At 37.4% G+C, this 22,561-nt stretch overlaps 1 protein-coding gene across 2 annotated transcripts in view; it reads right to left on the bottom strand.

The window, feature by feature from the left end:
* Positions 1-22,561, bottom strand: part of LIN52 (lin-52 DREAM MuvB core complex component) — a 117,166-nt gene that overhangs the window by 10,271 nt on the left and 84,334 nt on the right. The window contains exons 6-7 of one of the 2 annotated variants that reach the window (XR_011258354.1): positions 8,527-9,336; positions 5,768-6,426 (exon numbers count right to left, since the gene is read on the bottom strand). The exons of the other annotated variant lie outside the window; for it this stretch is intronic. The gene's annotated coding sequence lies outside the window, so the exon portion shown is untranslated. Of the gene's footprint in view, positions 1-5,767; positions 6,427-8,526; positions 9,337-22,561 lie in introns of those variants that run through there. 2 annotated transcript variants of the gene reach the window in all.

Below are 22,561 nucleotides of genomic sequence, written 5' to 3'. Positions count from 1 at the left end.
AGGTTAAGAAAGAGTGACTAGTCAAAGTGACTTCATCAGGACACAAAATATTTTGCCCCAAGTTAGAGTAATTTATTCACAGGCAATATCCCACTCTCAGGAAAATCGGACCAGGATCCCAGCGTAGATAAATTTCAAAGGGCTTGGACATTAAGAAACTTTCCTACTCATCCCCACCTCAGGGTGCTGGCAGTAGCAAATGTCTACAGAGGATGCAGGCCCCAGTCTTCCTGACCCCCAGGCCAGGGAAAGAGTTACATCTTCACACTGCGAGGCCAATAAAAACCTCTCTTGATTATAATTTAGATAAGAACCACTGGATTGAATAATAATGTCTGAAACTCCCCTAGCTGTTTCACCTTGAGACGTCCATCACTGGGTTAAACATGATGCTAATTGCATTTGGATTGATTAATTTCTCTCACTCCTGTCTATTCGAATAACGCTTAACAAAATAATCATAGCACCCAGAGCCAAATCTTTTCCGTCAAAGGAATGAAGCCATCAGAACAGGCAGAGATGAAAGAAATGAAGATGACCCGTAATTACTGCTACGGTGATATCATTACCATATTATACAAAATGAGTGTGGGGGGAGGGGGAGGAGGGAGGAGGGGCTGATATTATTTATATTTTTTAATGGAACGCTACCATCTAAGAATACAGATTTAACATCAAGTGGGACACATAGAAATATAGAACTTTAAAAAAATACAAATCTTGCTCATGAAATTGCAAAATCCAACAAACACTGAGGTCCAAGATACATCAAGTGTCTTGGGCTGTGAGCAGGTATTATTCACGCCACTATTTTTTCACCGCAATAACACTTTGTGTATGACTTACATGGAGATTTAAGATGCTGTCTTCATACCACAGCACTTCTGTAGTTACTGGAGAATTTTTCTTTAAGCCAGGGGATAATGTAATTTTATTTTAATTTTGTTAGAGGTGGCCTTGTTTGTAGAATTAGAATCTTGAGTTTTAACTGCAGGTAGTTTCAGTTTAAGACACCAAAGAAAATGTCTATGTATCTTCATGCATGGTTCATAGGATGGTAGTATGGACTTAACTCACCAGCAAGGAAAAATATATTTCCCTACTTCCTTGTTGTTTGATAGGACTTTTTAATATATTATATATGATACAGAAAAACTTACGATAGCAAAGGATTTGAACTTTAGGTCTGAATCTATCACTTATTAGATAGTGATCTCAGGTAATTATGTAGCCTCTCTATGCCTCAGTTTCTTCATCTGTAAAATGGGGGTTTAGTACCTACCTGAGTCAGTTGTTATAAGACTTAAGATGGTACATTTAGGTGCTCACTAAGTGCTGGTAAAAGAAAAAACTTCCCCCTAAAATTTAATGGCTATTTACAGAACCTCGCATGTTTTGGTTATTTCATTTAGTGAAGTTATTTCAAATATACACTATAAAATACCTTGAATATAGATTTTAACAAATATTTGTGAAATAAATAAATAGGATACTTAGAAGGGGCATCATTTTAATAGGCTAGAAATATCTGGGGGATATTTTTGTTACAGTATTTTAAACAGAGAACCATAATTAAATTGAAAACAATAAAAAGATACTGAAATTGTTTTACTTAACTTAGACGAGAAGACATGTTTTTCTATTTTCTTACATAAAAAATACTCCCACAGAAAATAAGCACATGTATTTTGATTACATGTATTTGTAGTCATTCAGTAGTAAATGTAAACAGGAAAAAAAAGACAACAAAACATTGTATTTCTGCCAGTGAAAACAAGAGATTAAACCATTTACAATGTTAACTCGGTGTTCTCTGCTTTTTTTCTGGTAAAGAGAGACAATGTATACAGTAAAAAGGATTTCTCTTGTCTGGCTTTGGAATTAGATGGGTCTAGCCTTGATTCAAATCCCAGCTCCCCATTTACAAGTTTTAAGATCTTGAGCAAATTATTTTTCTGAGCATCAATTCTCTCATTCATAAAATGGGAATTATAAAATAGACACTGCAGAGTCTTGTGAGACAAAATGAGGTAAGAAAAGCCTTTATATTGTCTGGCACATAGTAGGAAAGTCTATAAATGGCAATGTTACTCATTTTTTTAATGTCCAATCTCAGTTCAAATGTCACCTTTTAAGGAGGCCTTCCGTGGCCACCTTATCCAAAGTGAGTACTCTTGGTTACTCTCTTTCATGTCAACACATTTACTTCCTTCACAGCACTTACCAAAATTTGAAATTAACTTTATTTACCTTCATGCTCCATGAAGTTCTATGGAGACTCCTCTATCTTGTTCGGTAACCAGAACAATACCAGGCACATGGTAGGTGGTCAGCTATATATATCTACTGAAATAATCTATTCATATATGAGGAAAGAGGAACTCTACTTCCATTTCAACTCTTAATTCAACACTGTGTATAAGAAATTTTGCCCCAGTAAAATTACCTATGTTTTTTATACCCTTTAACTCAGCAATTTTACTTCTAGGTAGCTATCCAAAGGTAAACCAACAAAAGTATTAAATAGGGTATTCATATTCCTATTCATTCCAGCACTATCTGCAATAATTGAAGACTGGAAACAACCCAAATGTCCATCTTACAGAGGGGACTCCTTATTATAGAGTACTGTTCAGCTGTAAAAATGAAGAAGAGACTATACATTGCTATGGAGCCATCTCCAGAACATGTTGCTCTGGAAATATGCAGGAAAAAACCAAGGTGTGTATAGTAGATTACCTTATGTGGAAAATTAGGACATGGGGAAATACATAGGTATATTTACTTACATTTTCAAAAGAAGTAATGGAAAGATAAAGTTTAGTATTACTTTTTACTAATAAAGATGGTTACCTAGGAGAGGAAAAAGACCAGAGGGCAGGACAGAGGTAGAAGCAGACACTTTGTACTTTATTTTATACATTTTACTTTTGGACACTATATAAATATTTTATACATTAAAAAAATTCATTAGGGACTTCCCTAGTGGTCCAGCAGTTAAGATCCTGTGCTTCCACTGCTGGGGGCACAGGTTAGTTTTCTGGTCAGGGAATGAGATCCACAAGCCATGTGGCATGGCCAAAAAAAAAAAAAAAATCATTAAATAGAAAAAAAGCAATCTCTAAAAATGGAAATAAATTAGAAATAACTCGAATCTCTGAAATTTGGCATAACCACACAGTGCAAGTTTAAATAATTCTAAAAGAAATATTCTGACTATATCCCTACAAGTAGATATCCTAAAGATACAAATGAGGCACAAAGAAATCTTAAATTGCAGGCTTCCCTGGTGGCTCAGCATTCAGAAAACTAAGATCATGGCATCCGGTCCCATCACTTCATGGGAAATAGATGGGGAAACAGTGGAAACAGTGGCTGACTTTATTTTTCTGGGCTCCAAAATAACTGCAGATGGTGATTGCAGCAATGAAATTAAAAGACGCTACTCCTTGGAAGGAAACTCATGACCAACCTAGACAGCATATTAAAAAGCAGAGACATTACTTTGCCAACAAAGGTCCGTCTAGTCAAGGCTATGGTTTTTCCAGTAGTCATGTATGGATGTGAGAGTTGGACTATAAAGAAAGCTGAGCGTCGAAGAATTGATGCTTTTGAACTGTGGCGTTGCAGAAGACTCTTGATTGTCCCTTGAACTTCAAGGAGATCCAACCAGTCCATCCTAAAAGAGATCAGTCCTGGGTATTCACTGGAAGGACTGATGTTGAAGCTGAAACTCCAATACTTTGGCCACCTGATGTGAAGAGCTGACTCATTGGAAAAGAACCTGATGTTGGGAAAGATTGAGGGCAGGAAGAAAAGGGGATGACAGAGGATGAGATGGTTGGATGGCATCACCAACTCAATGGACATGGGTTTGGGTGAATTCTGGGAGTTGGTGATGGACAGGGAGGCCTGGTGTGCTGCAGTTCATGGGGTCGAAAAGAGTCGGACGCAACTGAATTGAACTGAACTGGTGGCTCAGTGGTAAAGAATCCACCTGCCAATGCAGGAGACATGGGTTCAATTCTTGATCCAGGAAGATCCGACATGCTATGGAGCAACTAAGCCTGTTCACCACAACTATTGAGCCTCGGAGCTGCAACTACTAAGACGACATGCCCTAGAGCCCGTGCTCTGCAACAAGAGAAGCCACCGCAATGAGAAGCCCGCACATTTCAAAAAAATCAAAGTCAAAAATGTTATAAAAGCAAGAATCTACAGAAGAAAGTATAACTGAATCGCTTCGCTATACACTTGAAACTAACACACTGTATGTTAATCAACCATACTTCAATATAATTAAAAATTTTAAAAATCAATTAATACCCTTAAACATTTTAAATCTGAACTAGGCATATTAGTAGGAATACAACTTCTTCTTTTAAAAAACAAAACAACACTCATTTACCAACTCTGTCCATGGAAAAGGCCCAGAAGCCTGACAGTTCAGTGCTAATGAATACTATATTAATACTTAGATTTCTACTAAAAGGAACCAAGGTTACTTGGAGATATGGATGAGATTCTAAGTCTGAAGAAGTAAATGAACACAGAATATCTTGACGTGCTAAAAGGAAGGAAGTTACCAAATATTACTAAAGTCACGTCAAACAACACAGGAGTCAACAAAAAGGGGTGTCCACTAACTAAAGATGGGACAGTTCTGACTGTCAGAAAGAATAATTATTATAGTAGTTAGAAATATGTTAAATATAAATACCTACAATGTTTCTTAAAAGTCCTTAGTTATTTCAACTCATGTTCTGAAAATCAGTAAGTAAAAGAGGGGAAAAACCAATCTTTTTTTCCTGCCTTTACTCTCTGGACTATATTTCAGGAAAACCAAATAGCTTCTGATGATAACTACCATTTTTATTTTACCACCTAAACCCAATGATCCTCATTGAAACTGGAGCAAATGAAGGTCTTATGCTTTCTGATATGCAGCAATAGCAAGTACATGTATGAACCATACTTTCCAAAAAGACTGATTCCAAAATCACTTCATTCTCTAACTCTACTAGACTGCATGAAATTTGGGAGAAAAAAAGGAAAGTGTGAAATGCTACAACTAGGATAAAACTCATCCAAATTTAAAATGCAGGAGATCTTCCCAGACAAACAACCTAGTTTCTTCAACAATTAAATAGCACTGGCGGGGTTGGGGGAGCTCTAGAAGAACAGGGAGTGCCTATTTATAGAGAAGATTAAGAGGCTGAAGTCTGATGTCAACCATATGCAAATGTGCAGACCTTCTCCAGATACCAACTCACACAAACCAATTGTGAAAAACAGTTTTTAGCCAAACTGGACAAGGATTATGTTATTAAGGAATTATTATTTTATTTTGTTTAGTGTAATAATTGTGTGTGTTTTTAAAAGGGCTTCTTGGTTAGAGATACATACTTAAAGTACTTAGGAATGCCATGGCACTAGGATTTGCTTTGAAATACTCCAGCCAACAACACAACAACAACAAAAGTGTGATATAAGAGGGCAGTCATAAAACAAGAATAGCAGAAAGCTGACGGAAGTTGGGGATGGGTATGTGGAATTCATTATAGCATTCTCACTACTTTAGTAACGTTTGCAAAATCTTCATAATAAAAAGCAAACTTCACCAACTGCTTTTCTGGAAATATAGCCTTTTCTCATTATCACTGCATATCATAATACAATGAAGAGTAGGCCAGGGAACAGAGATGACGACAATTAATTATACAGAGGGCTTGGAAATGGATAGACAGAAAAAGCTTGAGAAAGGGGGTGAGTTTTTATGTCATGAATGTTTATTTCCATCATTAAATTCCTTGGATGAGGAACAAATTACACATGACCAAACAATCAAAAGCAGATAACATTTTTTAAAGTCCACCAAATCTTCCTCAGGTTAAGCCTAATGATACGAACCTGCTGCCTTCTAACCTTTCTTAATTATTTAAGGAGCCACACTGACAAATCTAAGAGCACAATTTTCAATTTATTCATAAAATAGCTACAAGTGCAGCTCTCTTGCTCAACATTTTGCTCCTACAAAATTCTTTGGGAGGTAGAAAGAATAAGTCCTTGGTTACTCATTTATTGAATTCTGAATTGAAACTTTTTGATTTGAAAAAGCTTTAGGGTCACTACAGCAGAAATTAACATAGTATTGTAAATCAACTACACTTCAATAAAATAAAAACAAAGCTTTAGGGTCAGTAGTAAGAGTAACTTTAAGGTCTAGACCAGTCCAATAGCTAACAAGTTACAAAAATGAATAGCTTAATCTAAACATTCATTAGAGTGTTTGTTAGTGGCCAAGTCATATCTGAGTGTTTGGGACCCATGGACTATATAGACCATCAGGCTCCTCTGTCCATGGAATTCTCTAGGCAAGAATACTGGAGTGGGTTGCCATTTCCTTCTCTAGGGGATCTTCCCAACCTAGGGATTGAACCCAGGTCTCATGTATTGCAAGCAGATTCTTTACTGTCTGAGCCACCAGGGAAGCCTATTCACTGCTGCTGCTGCTAAGTCGCTTCAGTTGTGTCCAACTCTGTGCGACCCCATAGACAGCAGCCCACCAGGCTCCCCCGTCCCTGGGATTCTCCAGGCAAGAACACTGGAGTGGGCTGCCATTTCCTTCTCCAGTGCATGAAAGTGAAAAGTGAAAGGAAAGTCGCTCAGTCGTGTCTGACTCTTCACGACCCCATGGACCGCAGCCTACAAGGCTCCTCTGTCCATGGGATTTTCCAGGCAAGAGTACTGGAGTGGGGTGCCATCGCCTTCTCTGGCTTATTCTAGTCCAGCTAAATTTCAGCTAGTCTGCCCTCACACCATCAACAGCTGTGAATATAAATGATGACCTCCCTAATCCTACTTTAATTGGATCACTCTTACTTCACAGATGATGATTTATCCAATTTAAAACAAACTACTTGTTCTGATAATTTGATTTTAACTGTTTGCAATGTAGTTTCATATATGTATGGTTCATGTTCTCAACTTGACCAGACAATAAATTCATCAGTGGAAGAGACTTTTAAAGATATTTTCCCTAAATGACTTGTAAAAAATACCCAATACATAGTATTTGCTTCCCTGATAACCCAGTTGGTAAAGAATCCACCTGCAATGCAGGAGACCTGGGTTCAATTCTTGGGTTAAGAAGATCCCCTGGAGAAGGGAAAGGCTACCCACTTCAGTATTCTGGCCTGGAGAATTCCATGGGGTCGCAAAGAATCGGACACGACCAAGCGAATTTCACGGATAATATTCATGCAGCAAGGCTTAAAAATCTTTTTCCTTTAAAATCATATAGTAGTACAAATGTACAACAATTACTGTTTTTACTTGATTATGAATTTAAAAAAACATTATTTATTTATTTGGCTGCATCAGGTCTTAAGTTGTGGCAAGCAGGATCTCTGATCTTCACTGCAGCATGAGGGATCTTTAGTTGTGGTGCACGGGCTTAGTATATCCATGGCATGCAGGATCTTAGTTCCCCAATTAGGAATCGAACCTGAGTCCCCTACATTACAAAGTGGATTCTTGGCCACTGGACCACCAGGAAAACCCCTGAATTTCTTACAAAAGAAGATTACATCAAGGTGAGAACTTGATTGTATGATGTGTCTACCTAGGCAGTCATGTTAAAGGGACCTGGGACCTTTAACCAGAGTGCTTGCACCTGGACTAACATCTCTCTGAGCAACAGAATACAAAGAAACAATAATGGACTGAAAACAATTGCAGGAGTGCACAGCTGGGGCAGTTATGAACAAGAGGATACAAAAAGGACCTGGGACCAAGTGCCATTTCTGAGGGGCTGAGAGCAAAAGCAGGGTATTGTGCAGGATCCCTGCACACAGCGTCACCAGGGAGTGGGCAGATCACCTAAGCTATGCCTCCTGCCCAGTCCACAGACCTGCCCCTGCTGTTATCCCCTTTAAGGACCCAAGCAGTTCCTCTGGGGAGAGAGCAAGAGTACCTGCTCCTTGCTTCCCCCCGACCTCGTGCTACAGCACAGCCCTAATGACGCCCTGACTAGAATTCTTATCTGGCCTTGTATCAATTTCTGTTGATTAAAGGGGTCAAAGGCCCAGGTCCCTAACAATATGGTAGTTTTTAGTTTACTTGTGAGTTGAAATTACAGCTAGTTAACCTTCTGTGTTTTTCAAATATCCAGTTTTGATATTTCTGAAAAATCTTATTTACATTTGTGAATTAGAACATAAAAATATCCTCAGCCAGAAAATTACATTATACTGTGTATAGTAGTCCACTTCATGGAAACTCCAGAGTTTAATCTATATATAATAACTATATATATAGTTTAATATATAGATTATATATAACTATATACAGAGTTTAATCTATATATAGTTAACATAATAAGCATGTTGTTTAATCACTCAGTTGTGTCTGACTCTTTTGTGACTCCATGGACTATAGTCCACCAGGCTCCTCTGTCCATGGGATTTCCCAGGCAAGAATACTGGAGTGGGTTTGCCATTTCCTTCTCCAAGGAATCTTCCCAACCCAGGGATCGAACCCACGTCTCCTGCATTTGAAGGTGGATTCTTTACCACTGATCCACCAGGGAAGCCCTATAGTAAGCATATACTGAATGAAAAAACACTCTTTCATTGACAATCCAGGTGATAATTTAAGATTTTAAAAACAACTTATGTGTGATCAACATGGCAAAATATAAGGGGAAATCTGGTTAGACAGTATATAAACATTTACTATAATGTTTAATAATTAAATTTAAAACAGATTTTTCATTTACTTTATTTGCACTCAAGCAAATAAGGAAGTGAAAGAGAAAAGACGCATTTTATAGGTACTAGACCACTGCCACAAAAATCAAAGGTCAGAGTTCTAAACTTGTTTCCTCAACTAATCAACAAGTTCTTATGACATGCTCATTATTATCATTTTTTTAAGATTATTTGTTAACTTTTGGCTGTGTTGGGTCATCCTTGCTGTGTGCAGGCTGTCTCTGGTTGTAGGGCTACTCTTCCTTGCGGTGTGACGGCTTCTCACGGCAGTGACTTCTCTCGTCTCAGCTCATGAGCTCTAGGGTGTGTGGGCTTCAGTAGTTGTGGCAGCTCTTTTGTAGTAAGTCGGCTCTTCTCCTTATGTGGCCAAAGGATTGGAGCTTCAGTTTCAGCACCAGTCCTTCCAATGAATATTCAAGACTGATTTCCTTTAGGATGGACTGGTTGGATCTCCTTGCAGTCCAAGGGACTCTCAAGAGTCTCCTCCAACACCACAGTTCAAAAGCATCAATTCCTCGGCGCTCAGCTTTCTTTATGGTCCAACTCTCACATCCATTGATGATTACTGGAAAAACCATAGCTTTGATTAGACAGACCTTTGTCGGCAAAGTAATGTCTCTGCTTTTTAATATTCTGTCTAGGTTTGTCATAGCTTTTCTTCTAAGGAGCAAGCATCTTTTAATTTCATGGGTGCAGCCACCATCTACAGTGATTTTGGAGCCCAAGAAAATAAAATATGTCACTGTTTCCATTGTTTCCCCATCTATTTTTGCCATGAAGTGACAGGACTGGATGCCATTGATCTTAGTTTTCTAAATGTGATTCTGATGCAAGCTCAAAGTTTGAGGACCACTAACCTATCTTACCTGGGATTCCCCGGTGGCTCAGTGATAAAGAATCTGCCTGTCTAATGCAGGAGATACCAGAGATGCAGGTTCGATACCTGGGTCTGGAAGATCCCCTGAAGAAATGGCAACCCACTCAAGTATTCTTGCCAGAAAAACTCCATGGACAGAAGAGCCTGGTGGACCGCAGCCCATGGGATTGCAAAGAATCAGACACAACTGAATACAACAGCAACCTATCTTACCCAGGCTCTTTGATTTTGTCTCCAGTTCTAATTCATTACTAAAAGAATTATTAATAAAATTTTAATTGGTTAAAATTATGATCATAAAGCATACTTCTTACCATAAAACTAAATGCAGAAAAGTGACACTATCTTCTCTATGAGCCACAAAGGGAAAAATTAAAATTCAGCCAAGGATTAGAATTTTTTATCAAAACTTCAGCTAAATTTCTAGTGCCATGCATTATACTTAGTGTTAAGGTTATAATACAATCCTTAAATTTGAGAATCTGACAGAAGACAGACTGGAAAATAAGTAATTATCAAGTAATGTCATCCAAGCTATAAAAGGAGTATACAATACATTACAGAGACAGACATGGGGTCAATCAAAGCTGCAGAAGGTTTGGGTTGGATGGACAGGAAAAGCTTTAGAAAAGGAGTGATATTTGAACTGATCCTTTAGGAATACAGTATCTAGGAACAACTTGGCAAACTAAGGACAGCTCTTTTTAAATGCTTTCCACTAAGCCACTGGGGTAAAAATGCAAGTGAACATTATGAAATAAATCTTAGAATAAATTCTAAGTACTTTCTTAATTCCCAAGACCGTTTGGGATTTCTTGTGGCTACCAAAGTAGTAAAAGAAATGGCCCTGCTTTAAGAAATTAAACAAGTCACAAATTTGATCTATGCAAATCTGGCAGAAACAAACCAATTATAACTATTCACCATATTTGGTTAAGCAAAAGTCGTGACCATCAACAACCAAACCACAATTAAGTCAAGTGATTTGTTCCCAAGTTGAGTTTTAAGACTGATGTTTTCACAAGATTTTTGAAAAAATGGAAACATTTACTATGCATTTATTTTAAAAGTTTTATTTGGTAAAGTTTTTTTTGGCTGATTTTAGTTCCCTGATCAAAGTTCGAACCTGGGCCGTCACTAACAAGATTGTGAAGTCCTAACCATTGGATCGCCAGGGAATTCCCTTAAAATTTATTAAAAATTTTTTTTGCAGCTTTGCTGAGGTATAGTTGACAAATACAACTGTAAGATATTTTAAGCACAGTACATTGTGAAAGAATTCCTCCCCACCAAATTAACTAACAGATATTGTTGTTTAGTTGCTACGTCATGTTGGACTCTTTGTGACTCCATGGACTGTAGACTGCCAGGCTTCTCTGTCCATGGGATTTTCCAGGCAAGAATACTGGAGTGGGTTGTCATTTCCTTCTCCTCTCTTTAAAGTTTTAAACGTTTTTATTTCTTATTCAAAAGACATAATTTATGAAATCCAGGGTGGAGGATACTACCTTAATGAGTTAAAAATTCTGTGCTTCTAAGATCAATCTGAACTAATTCCACCTAAAAACCACATTTTAGATTAGTCTTTTCCTCTCTATTCATGTTGGTTCTAATAAACTAGCATTCCTTTAACCAAACAAACCTAACACTTATTTTTTTAGACAGTAGAGAAGCATGCTAAAAAGTTTATTTTAAATAAAGACTATTTATTAAGTCCCTCGTAATCTAGTTCTGATTTGATTGAGGAGTATTATTTCTAATAAATCCAGAGTTGAGTCAAAGGCCAGAAGACAATGTGAATAAAACACTTAAATATTTCTAACATTAATCACATTCTTTGAATTACCTTCTTAATGATTGCCCAAGTTCAGCTTGAGTTACTGGGTACATTCACTTCATCTGTATAATCAATGATGTATCTATCTCTGAGGTTAAATGTCAATAAAGAAATGAATCTCTATGTGCCAGAAGCATTCTATTCTTTCAAAGTTTTACTCTATGCAAAAACAAAATAAGAATATATAACCAAGGTTAAAAATAACAACAAAACATGGGACTTCTTTGGTGCTCTAAGAGGTGAGGAGTTTGCTTTCCAATACAGGGGACGCGAGTTTGACTCCTGGTTGGGGGACTAAGATTCCACATGCCATTGTGCAACTAAGTCCATGAGGCGCTACTTCTGAGCCCACACTCTCTAGAGCCCATGCTCCATAACGAGAGAAACCTACATGCTGCAACTAGTGAAAAAACTCATGCGCAGCAAGAAAGACCTGGCACAGGAAAAACAAAGAAACAAAAAAGAGGGTATGACCTATTGCTGTCAGTTAGCCATTATAGTCAGCCAACTGCAAACAGATTCACAAAATGCTATTCTCCATCCTAGCTCAAGATATGAAATATCCAACTCTAGAGTCCTTTGAAATGGAATCCAATACTGAGAATAATGAAATCAAAAAGACTTATATAAGTTTTTGCTTACTCAGTTTCTGAGTGACTCAAGAATACAAAGGAGAGATCAATAAATTGTTAAGTTATCTCTAAGTTTAAGCAAAATTTTAGATATTACTGGACTATAAAGAAGGCTGAATGCTGAAGAATCGATGCTTTGAACTGTGTTGTTGGAGAAGACTCTTGAGAGTCCCTTGGACTGCAAAGAGATCAAACTAGTCAATCCTAAAGGAAATCAGTCCTGAATATTCATTGGAAGGACTGATGCTAAACCTGAAACTCCAGTACTTTGGCCACCTGACTTGAAGAACTGACTTATTGGAAAAGACCCTGATGCAGGGAAAGATTGAAGGCAGGAGAAGAAGGGGACAACAGAGGATAAGATTGTATCACCATTGTCAGCTGAGGATGATATCACTGACTCGATGGACATGAGTTTGAGCAAGCTCCAGGAGTTGGTGATGGACAGGGAAGGTTAGTGTGCTGCAGTCCATGTGGTCGCAGAGTCGGACATGACTGAATGACCGAACTGAACTGAACTGATTTACATATTGGGTGATATATATTGTACTTACACCTAGTTAGGAGAGATGATATGGGGTGGGAGGTGGGAGGGGGTTTCATGTTTGGGAACTCAAGTACACCAGTGGTGGATTCATGTCAATGTATGGCAAAACCAATACAGTACTGTAAAGTAAAATAAAGTAAAAAAAATAATAATAAAATAAAAGTTACTTGAAAAAAAAAGTATATCCAGAGTCCAGTGCAAAACTTACACAAACACATCCCACATCAAAAGAAAGTTTAAAATGATGGCACAAAAACTTGCACATGAATGTTCATAGCTGCATTTTCATAATAGCCAAAAAGTGGACATACCCAAATGTCCACCAACTGATGAATAATGTGACATAGCCATATAATGGAATATTATTTGGCAATAAAAAGGAATGAGATCCAGAGGCAAAAAGTAGGTTAACAATCACTTGGGGCTGAATGGAGAGAGGCACTGCGGGAATGGGAGTAACAGCTAATGGTTATGTGGCTTCTTTTTAGGGTGATGGAAATATTCCAAAATTAGACTGTCACAGCAGTTGCATACTTCTGTGAATATACTATTAGGTTGTACAAAAGTAATTGTGGTTTTGGACTATGAATTTTAAATCATTATAACTAGGCTCAAACATGTCTTTATTAATCAAAATAGGAACCATTATAATCAACACATTCTTGCCAATGAGAAATAAATTTGTTCATTACTGTAGCATAAAAATCCATGCTTTGAGAGTCAATGAACTCTTGGAAAGAATTTTCTGCATTCTGCTGGTTGTGGAAGCATTTTCTCTGCAAAAAGTTTTGAGATGCTTAAAGAAGTACGTGGTAGTCAGTTGCTGAGAGGTCAGGTGAATATGCTGGATGAGGAAAAACTTCATAGCCCAATTTGTTCAACTTTTGAAGTGTTGGTTGTATGATGTTGGGCTCTTTCTGTTGACCAAAGCCGGCTGTAGGCACTGCAATTTTTGGTGCATCTTGTCAATTTGATGAGCATACTTCTTAGACATAATGGTTTTGCCAGGATTCAGAAAGCTGTAGTGGATCAGATGGGCAGCGAGTCCACCAAACAGTGACCATGACCTTTTTTTGGTGCAGGTTTGGCTTTCGGAAGTGCTTTGGAACTTCTTTTCTGTCCAACCACTGAGCTGGTTGTTGCCTGTTATTGTATAAAATCTACTTTTCATCTCACATTAAAATCTGATTGAGAAACTGTTCATTGTCGCGTAGAATAAGAGAACACAACACTTTTAAACGACGATTTTTTTTTTTTAAATTTCCAGTCAGCTCATGAGGCATACATTTACCAAGCTTTTTCACCTTTCAAGTTTGCTCCAAGTGCCAAATGACCATAGAATTGATGTTGAGTTCTTTGGCAACTTCTCCTGTAGGTTTAAGAGGATCAGCTTTGATGATCCTCTCGGATGTGGTCAACTTCTGATGGCCAGCCACTACACTCCTCATCTTCAAGGCTCTCATCTCCTTTGCAAAATGTCTTGAACCACCACTGCGCTGAACATTCATTAGCAGTTCCTGGGCCAAATGCGCTGTTGATGTTGTGAGTTGTCTTTGCTGCTTTATCACCCATTTTAAACTTGAATAAGAAAACTGCTTGATGTAGTAGAAAACCTTTTGTATATACATATATACATAAATAGTATGTATAATACATATACTTTAGAAAACTTATGAATTTTGGCCCAACTAAAAAAATCTATAACATTTTGATTCCATTTAGTTGACTTAGTATAACAGAATGCTAGATTTCTAATTAAAAAAATAGATATGCAACAAGCAGCAAAGGTTTGCTGTATAGCACATGGAACTATAGTCAATACCTTACAATAATCTGTAATGGAAAATAATCTGAAAAATAATATATGTGTATGTGTATGACTGAATCACCGAGGCATGCACCTGAAACACTGTAAGTCAACTACACTTCAGTAAAATATATATATTAAGAAAAGAAAAAGAAAACTGCTCGAATTTGCTATTTGTCTAACATCTTTTCCCTAGTCTAAAATAAATAGAAAATAAACAGCAAGTGATAAGTCAGCAAAAAAACACAAAGCGAGAAATATATATTAAAATGATGTATAACATAACTACATTTATTTAGAATGTATTTCAATATCAAAGGCCAAATTGCAACAATGTAAAAATTAAAATTACTTTTGTGCCAACCTAATAAAAACTCACTGTACACTTCAAATGGACGAATTTTACAGTCTGTGTAAAATATCTCAATAATGCTGTTTTCATTAAAATCAGTGGTGTGTAAGATTTGCAAAAATTAAATTCAGAAGTATAAAAAGCCCCTTGAATTCAAGTGAAACTCATGATAAAGAGACTCCACACAGTGAAGAAACAAGGTAACAGAAACTGGGTTTCTCTACTAAAGGCTCCGGCATCCAGTTTTTACCTCTACCCTGAGGCACAAAGGAAAATAACCCTTTCCTCCTGGCTTTGTTCTTGGTAAAGAACTGACTGAAAATCTAACCAATAATTGTTCCTGATTTTTAAAAATCAAATATACTTCAAGAAAAAATATACTTCATTAAATTCAACTGTTTAATTTCAGATTAATATCAGAATTTGTATTTATGATGTACTTTTGAAAGCAAAGACACTGTATATATTTTGAATTAAAATGGTACTTGGATTACTTATATATTATGAATAACTATTTGAAAAATATTCCTTTTGTTTAATGACTAAATATTCATCCCAGGAAGTCAGAATGCAATTAAATTTAATGTAAGTACATTAGATTAATGCAAATGCATTAAATGCAGAAATATTTAACAAAGCTATATATTTAAATCTATTAAAATTCATGGACTGAAAGATTAAGATTTCTATGAAAACTAAGCAATCCTCAGTACATGTAAATAACTGGTTAAATGCAACAACTACATTAGCAATCCTAACACAGATCAAGAACAATGTAGATAATTTCATTTACACAAAAGCATTTAATTGTAGACTTTTCATGTGCCTACTACTGTGCTAGTCTCTCAAGGTAAGAAGAATACTGATTTTTTAAATCTAAGGAATCTAGAAAAATGGTACTGATGAATCTATTTGCAGGGCAGGATTGGAGATGCAAATGTGGATAATGGACTTCACACACAATGGACATTCTAGTGGAAAGAGGGTGGGGCAAATTGAGAGAGCAGCATCGAAATACATACATTACCATGTGTAAAATAGACAGCTAGTGGGAAGTTGCTGTATAACAGAGGGAGCTCAGCCTGCTGCTCTGTGACAACCTAGATGGGTAGAATCAGAGGGTGGTGGTGGGACGAAGGCTCAAGAGGCAGAGGATATGTGTATACTTATGGTTGATTCACATTATTGTACAGCAGAAACCAACACAACATTGTAAAGTAATTATCCTCCAAATAAAAATTTTAAAAATAAATTTAAAAAAGAAATCAATAAAAAAGGTAAGTAACACAAAGATATACTGCTTAGCATAGGAAATTATATACATTATAACAACCTACATTGGAATATAATCTACAAAAATATTGCATCACTATGCTGTACACCTGAAGCTAACACAATACTATAAATCAACTATACTTCAATAAATAAATAATAGTAAGCAAACAAAAATGTTTAAATTCATTTTGTTCTTTTGGTCATGCCATGTGGCATGTGGGATCTTAGTTCTCTGACCAGGGGCTGAACCTGCATTCCCTGTGTTGGAAACACAGTCTTAACCACTGGATCACCAGGGAAGTCAACTGGTTCATTCAATATGTATTTATTAAATACAACTTCATACAGGATTAGTAACGCTCACTTTTTTGCAGTCTCATCTTTTGAAGAGATTAAAAAATTCAGAAAATCAGTACACGAGTGATGTGTATAGCATAATTTCTCACAGAGATCGTAAAAGTCTCCATAATTGTCTCACTACTTACTTTGCTGCCCTTCAGTCCTGTGTAGCCATTTGAGTAGGATCATTTTCTGATCTGAACACATCCTTACATTCTTACTATATCTGCAAAGCAAAGTTCTTACTTGTTCTAATTAGTGCCATCTTTCCTTGGTACTGACTTGATGTTACACTTCTCACCTCTTGCTCAAAAAGAACTGTAACCTATTCCACACTTTACTAGAACCTGCTCAGCCCTAAATTCCACCTAACTGGGCATCACTGTAATGTTAACATGTTTATTCTACATCGTTCAAAATTTAGAGCACCCAGTGAAGAGTCTGTGCTGAACCACAATAGCTAACATTTCTTAACGGTGATTATATGTTGGGTGCTATTCAAAGCACTTAACCCATTATTATTTAAAATCATCACAATATCCTATAAATGGGTGCCATTTACCATTCCCATTTTACAAATGAGGCACAGTCAGTCAGTCAGTTCAGTCGCTCAGTCGTGTTCAACTCCCTGGGACCCCATGAATTGTAGCACACCAGGCCTCCCTGTTCATCATCATCTCCCGGAATTCACTCAGACTCATGTCCATCGAGTCACTGATGCCATCCAGCCATCTCATCCTCTCTCGTCCCCTTTTCCTCCTGCCCCCAATTCCTCCCAGCATCAGAGTCTTTTTCAATGAATCAACTCTTCGCATGAGGTGGCCAAAGTACTGGAGTTTCAGCTTTAGCATCATTCCTTCCAAAGAAATCCCAGGGTTGATCTCCTTCAGAGTGGACTGGTTGGATCTCCTTGCAGTCCAAGGGACTCTCAAGAGTCTTCTCCAACACCACAGTTCAAAAGCATCAATTCTACGGCGCTCAGCTTTCTTCACAGTCCAACTCTCACATCCATACGTGACCACTGGAAAAACCATAGCCTTGACTAGACGGACCTTTGTTGGCAAAGTAATGTCTCTGTTTTACAATATGCTATCTAGGTTGGTCATAACTTTTCTTCCAAGGAGTAAGAGTCTTTTAATTTCATGGCTGCAGTCACCACCTGCAGTGATTTTGGAGCCCCCAAAAATAAAGTCTGACACTGTTTCCCCATCTCTTTCCCATGAAGTGATGGGACCGGATGCCATGATCTTCGTTTTCTAAATGCTGAGCTTTAGGCCAACTTTTTCGCTCTCCTCTTTCACTTTCATCAAGAGGCTTTTTAGCTCCTCTTCACTTTCTGCCATAAGGGTGGTGTCATCTGCATATCTGAGGTTATTGATATTTCTCCTGGCAATCTTGATTCCAGCTTGCGCTTCATCCAGTCCAGCGTTTCTCATGATGTACTCTGCATATAAGTTAAATAAGCAGGGTGACAATATACAGCCTTGAGGTACTCCTTTTCCTATTTGGAACCAGTCTGTTGTTCCATGTCCAGTTCTAACTGTTGCTTCCTGACCTGCATACAGATTTCTCAAGAGGCAGGTCAGGTGGTCTGGTATTCCCATCTCTTGCAGAATTGTCCACAGTTTATTGTGATCCACACAGTCAAAGGCTTTGGCATAGTCAATAAAACAGAAATAGATGTTTTTCTGGAACTCTCTTGCTTTTTCCATGATCCAGCGGATGTTGGCAATTTGATCTCTGGTTCCTCTGCCTTTTCTAAAACCAGCTTGAACATCAGGAAGTTCACGGTTCATGTATTGCTGAAGCCTGGCTTGGAGAATTTTGAGCATTACTTTACTAGCGTATGAGATGAGTGCAATTGTGCCATAGTTTGAGCATTCTTTGGCATTGCCTTTCTTTGGGATTGGAATGAAAACTGACCTTTTTCGGTCCTGTGGCCATTGCTGCGTTTTCCAAATTTGCTAACATACTGAGTGCAGCACTTTCACAGCATCATCTTTTGGGATCTGAAATAGCTCCACTGGAATTCCATCACCTCCACTAGCTTTGTTCATAGTGATGCTTCCTAAGGCCCACTTGACTTCACATTCCAGGATGTCTGGCTCTAGATGAGTGATCACACCATCGTGATTATCTGGGTCTTGAAGATCTTTTCTGTACAGTTCTTCTGTGTATTCTTGCCACCTCTTCTTAATATCTTCTGCTTCTGTTAGGTCCAAACCATTTCTGTCCTTTATCGAGCCCATCTTTGCATGAAATGTTCCCTTGGTATCTCTAATTTCCTTGAAGAGATCTCTAGTGTTTCCCATTCTGTTGTTTTCCTCTATTTCTTTGCATTGATCGCTGAGGAAGGCTTTCTTATCTCTTCTTGCTATTCTTTGGAACTCTGCATTCAGATGCTTATATCTTTCCTTTTCTCCTTTGCTTTTCGCTTCTCTTCTTTTCACAGCTATTTCTAAGGCCTCCCCAGACAGCCATTTTACTTTTTTGCATTTCTTTTCCATGGGGATGGTCTCGATCCCTGTCTCCTGTACAATGTCACGAACCTCCGTCCATAGTTCACCAGGCACTCTATCTATCAGATCTAGGCCCTTAAATCTATTTTTCACTTCCACTGTGACCTAAATCAAATCCCTTATGATTATACAGTGGAAGTGAGCTTATGGTATGTACTATTAATTATTCATTTTTATTATCAAGTCTTATGTTATCAAAAAGAAAAACTTCACCACTCTGTAACTTTTCAATCTCTTCTGTATTTAATCAGAAAGACAATGGAACATTTAAACTCCAAAGTAACTTCTAAAATGTTAAACAGGATACTTTAGAGTTTATCTCACCGAAAATTACTTTTTTCTTTTGCTTTGAGGTTCGTAATTTGGCAAGAAAAGCGCTATAAATTCTGACAGGTAATCAAATCAATTTATATTCACCACAGATAAGCACAAAAAAGAAAAGCTCATCAGTAATTACACTTGAAAATCTGTAGAAGATATAAAAATTCTAAAAATGTGAAATGGGCTGATCTTAGTGTAATTTAGATGAAAAATACTTAAATTTTCTGAGGAGTGTTAATTGGCCGTATTACCTAGCTTTTCACAAGAGGGCAGCAAGAAGCTTTCTAATGTAATGAAAGTCCTAGTTGAAAGGTACAATGGAATTTCAAACTATTACATAATAGCTACATATATAAATATACACATACAATTTCAAGTTTTGTATTTTATAGTTTGGGAAAAATGTATAAAAATCTCAAGAACACAAAGTTTTCTGGAGGTTCTTTAAGCTATTCACCTATCTTTATCAAAACTTATTAAGTTATCAAGGCAAATAACCTATAACATAAAAACTTGATTCTCTCCTACAAAGACTAATTTTGATAATACAGAAGATATTTTAAGAATGTTTATAGTAGACCAAAATAAACAACCATTAAGACAACGTATGACAAGTGCCATAGACGGGAAAAGATTAAGTATTAATACTACAGGAGTCCAAAGATGGAAACAGCACTAGTAAGGACTAAAAATTCACAGCATTAAGCTTGAGTTGGGTTTCAAGTGTGAAGGAGATGTGCACAAGTGGAAAGGAGGGGCCAAGGCACTCCATACAGCAGCCAAGAAATGGACAAAGTCACATGGTGCTTTGGGAAAAAGAAATGAGGTACCATCTTCAGAAATACTCACAACTGAAGATTCAAAGGAAAGCATACAGCCTAGAAGCACAGGTTCCCAAAAGTCAGAGAAATGTACAAAAATTAATGAGGCTAGAAAAGGCTGTTGGACAAATCTAAAATCAGATATTTAATTTTAAAGAAACTGTGCAGGACAGGAGGGACACATGATTTGCTAACTGAAAAACCTGAGGTTTTTGGTTGATTTTCGAGTTCATTTTGAGATAATCCAGGAGATGCAAATGCTAACCAAGAAATAAAAATCTTAGTTTCTATTATTAGATGCAGATTCCAGATCAAAGGAAACAATACTGCTCAGGGATCAGTCCACAAATAGAGTGCTGTATTCAATTTTCATTGCTATAAGAAAAATGTTGGTGACCTGGAAGCTATACTAAAAGAAAAAAAGGAAATCAGAGTAGTATCTCAAAACTGCCACAACAGGAAGTTAAAGACTGGTTTTATTTATCTTTCCCCTTCAAATCTCCTTTATCTTCTGTACCTCAGTTCTAGGCAATGGGAGCAAATGTACCAAGTCACCCACATTAGAAACCTGGGAAGGTCATGCTGGATCCATTCACTCCCATCTTCAACTTGTCACCAGATCTTGCTCAGTCTCTAACTCAAAAGTCTCATTTCAGTCACATTTATTGCCTCACCACTGCTTTAGGTTTTCTCCATCTCATCCCTGCATTATTACTGATAACTTAACTGATCTCCCAATCTCAACTTTACTCTCTTACAAAATCACTCGCCACATGACAGCTAAAGTAACTTTTCTATAGCCAAATCTAACCATATTATTCCTGGTTTAAAAAGAAATATTCAGTTACTTCCAACAATCTTCAGAATAGTCCTTAAGTCCTCCTTCATGTTTACAAGGTCCCTGTCTACCTCTTTATTTCTTTGTTCATCAGATTTTTACTAAGCATTTATTAACATTATATGTTAGGTAATATGGATACAATGATGACTAATTCAGAACAGGTACTGTCACTCATGGAGCTTGGTCATGGACACTGTCATTTCCTGCTAGTCTCTTAGCACTCCAGGTACACAGGGACACTGGCATTTCCTTAAGTGTACCATTTGAATTCATACCTCTGTGCCTAGGTACATTATTCAAATTACTTAGGCCGGCCCACAATTTCTTCTGTATTCCTATATTGCTTTATATCCATTTGGCAAATTTTTAAGCACTCTTCAAGACTCAGATTCAAGTGTCTCTCTTCTGTGAAACCACACACAGGCAGAGTTGTTTATTCCCTTCTTCATGTCAGCCATGAACCACAAACTTCTTTTACACTGAACTATAATTATTTAATTACATGCATGTCATTCCCTGGGAGATGACTTACTCACAGATGTCTACTTTATTTTTGAGGCCCTAGAATGGCTCAGAGGTTAAAGCGTCTGCCTGGAATGCGGGAGACCAGGGTTCAATCCCTGGGTTGGGAAGATCCCCTGGAGAAGGAAATGGCAACCCACTCCAGTACTCTTGCCTGGAGAATTCCATGGAGGGAGGAGCCTGGTAGGCTATAGTCCATGGGGTCACAAAGAGTCAGACACGACTGAGCGATTTCACTTCACTCACTTAGAATCCAACAGTGTCCAAAGCATAGAGCATAGCAAAAGCTCAACTGATAACTGTGAACAGAATCCTTAATTCTTAACTGTTGAAAAGAATAGAGATCACCTAATTCTAAACAGTATCTGGTAATATTCTTGAGCTGGTTGCGGAGCTCTGCCTGAGAGTTCCCCATGATGGGAAACTTGCTACTTCTTAAGAGTCCATTTAATTTCTGGACATTTGGAAAGTACATCCTTTAATACTGTGGCAAAAACAAAGCTAAAAAACCTCTAACTTTTCCCCATTGTTCCTAACTCTGTCCTCTGGAACAGGACGTGGATAAATGCCCTTGTTTAGACAATGCAGACTAAATGGGATTTAATGAACCTAATCAAAAGTAAGGAAAAATAGGTGTATTATTTGTTGTTGTTTTAGGAAAGACTATGACAGCTGTTCCTTGAATACTTTAAGAGCAATAAAACTAACACCTTATCTTTCTTGACACTAAGGTTCTGTTCAAACCCAAGAGGTTTATAGAAATTGTGCCATTCTTTTGTACTTGCAGATATTCAGTAATTCTTCAGATGAAACACACAATAAGGAGAAACAGCATGTGATTCTATAGCCAAACATGGATGATCCATTAAGAAGACAACTGACAGCTCAACTCTCTCTCCAGGAACATTTGTCACCTATGCCTTTATCCTTCAGGGATTTGAGTTGAATGACATTTGCTGTAGGTTGATAATTAGTTTTTCTTTCTTTCTTTTTCATTTTTTTTTTAAAGCATAGGAAGCCAACGTTGGCTTCTTCCCCATGAGAGACACTAGCCTGAGTGGTTTTGGAAATATACGCCTTGATCAGATTTGCACTATGGC

Source organism: Ovis canadensis, chromosome 7 (genome assembly GCF_042477335.2).
Source record: "Ovis canadensis isolate MfBH-ARS-UI-01 breed Bighorn chromosome 7, ARS-UI_OviCan_v2, whole genome shotgun sequence".
Classification (NCBI taxonomy): Eukaryota; Metazoa; Chordata; class Mammalia; order Artiodactyla; family Bovidae; genus Ovis; species Ovis canadensis.
The sequence above is the reverse complement of the archived record's forward strand: the minus strand, read 5'-3'. Positions and strand labels throughout refer to the sequence as shown.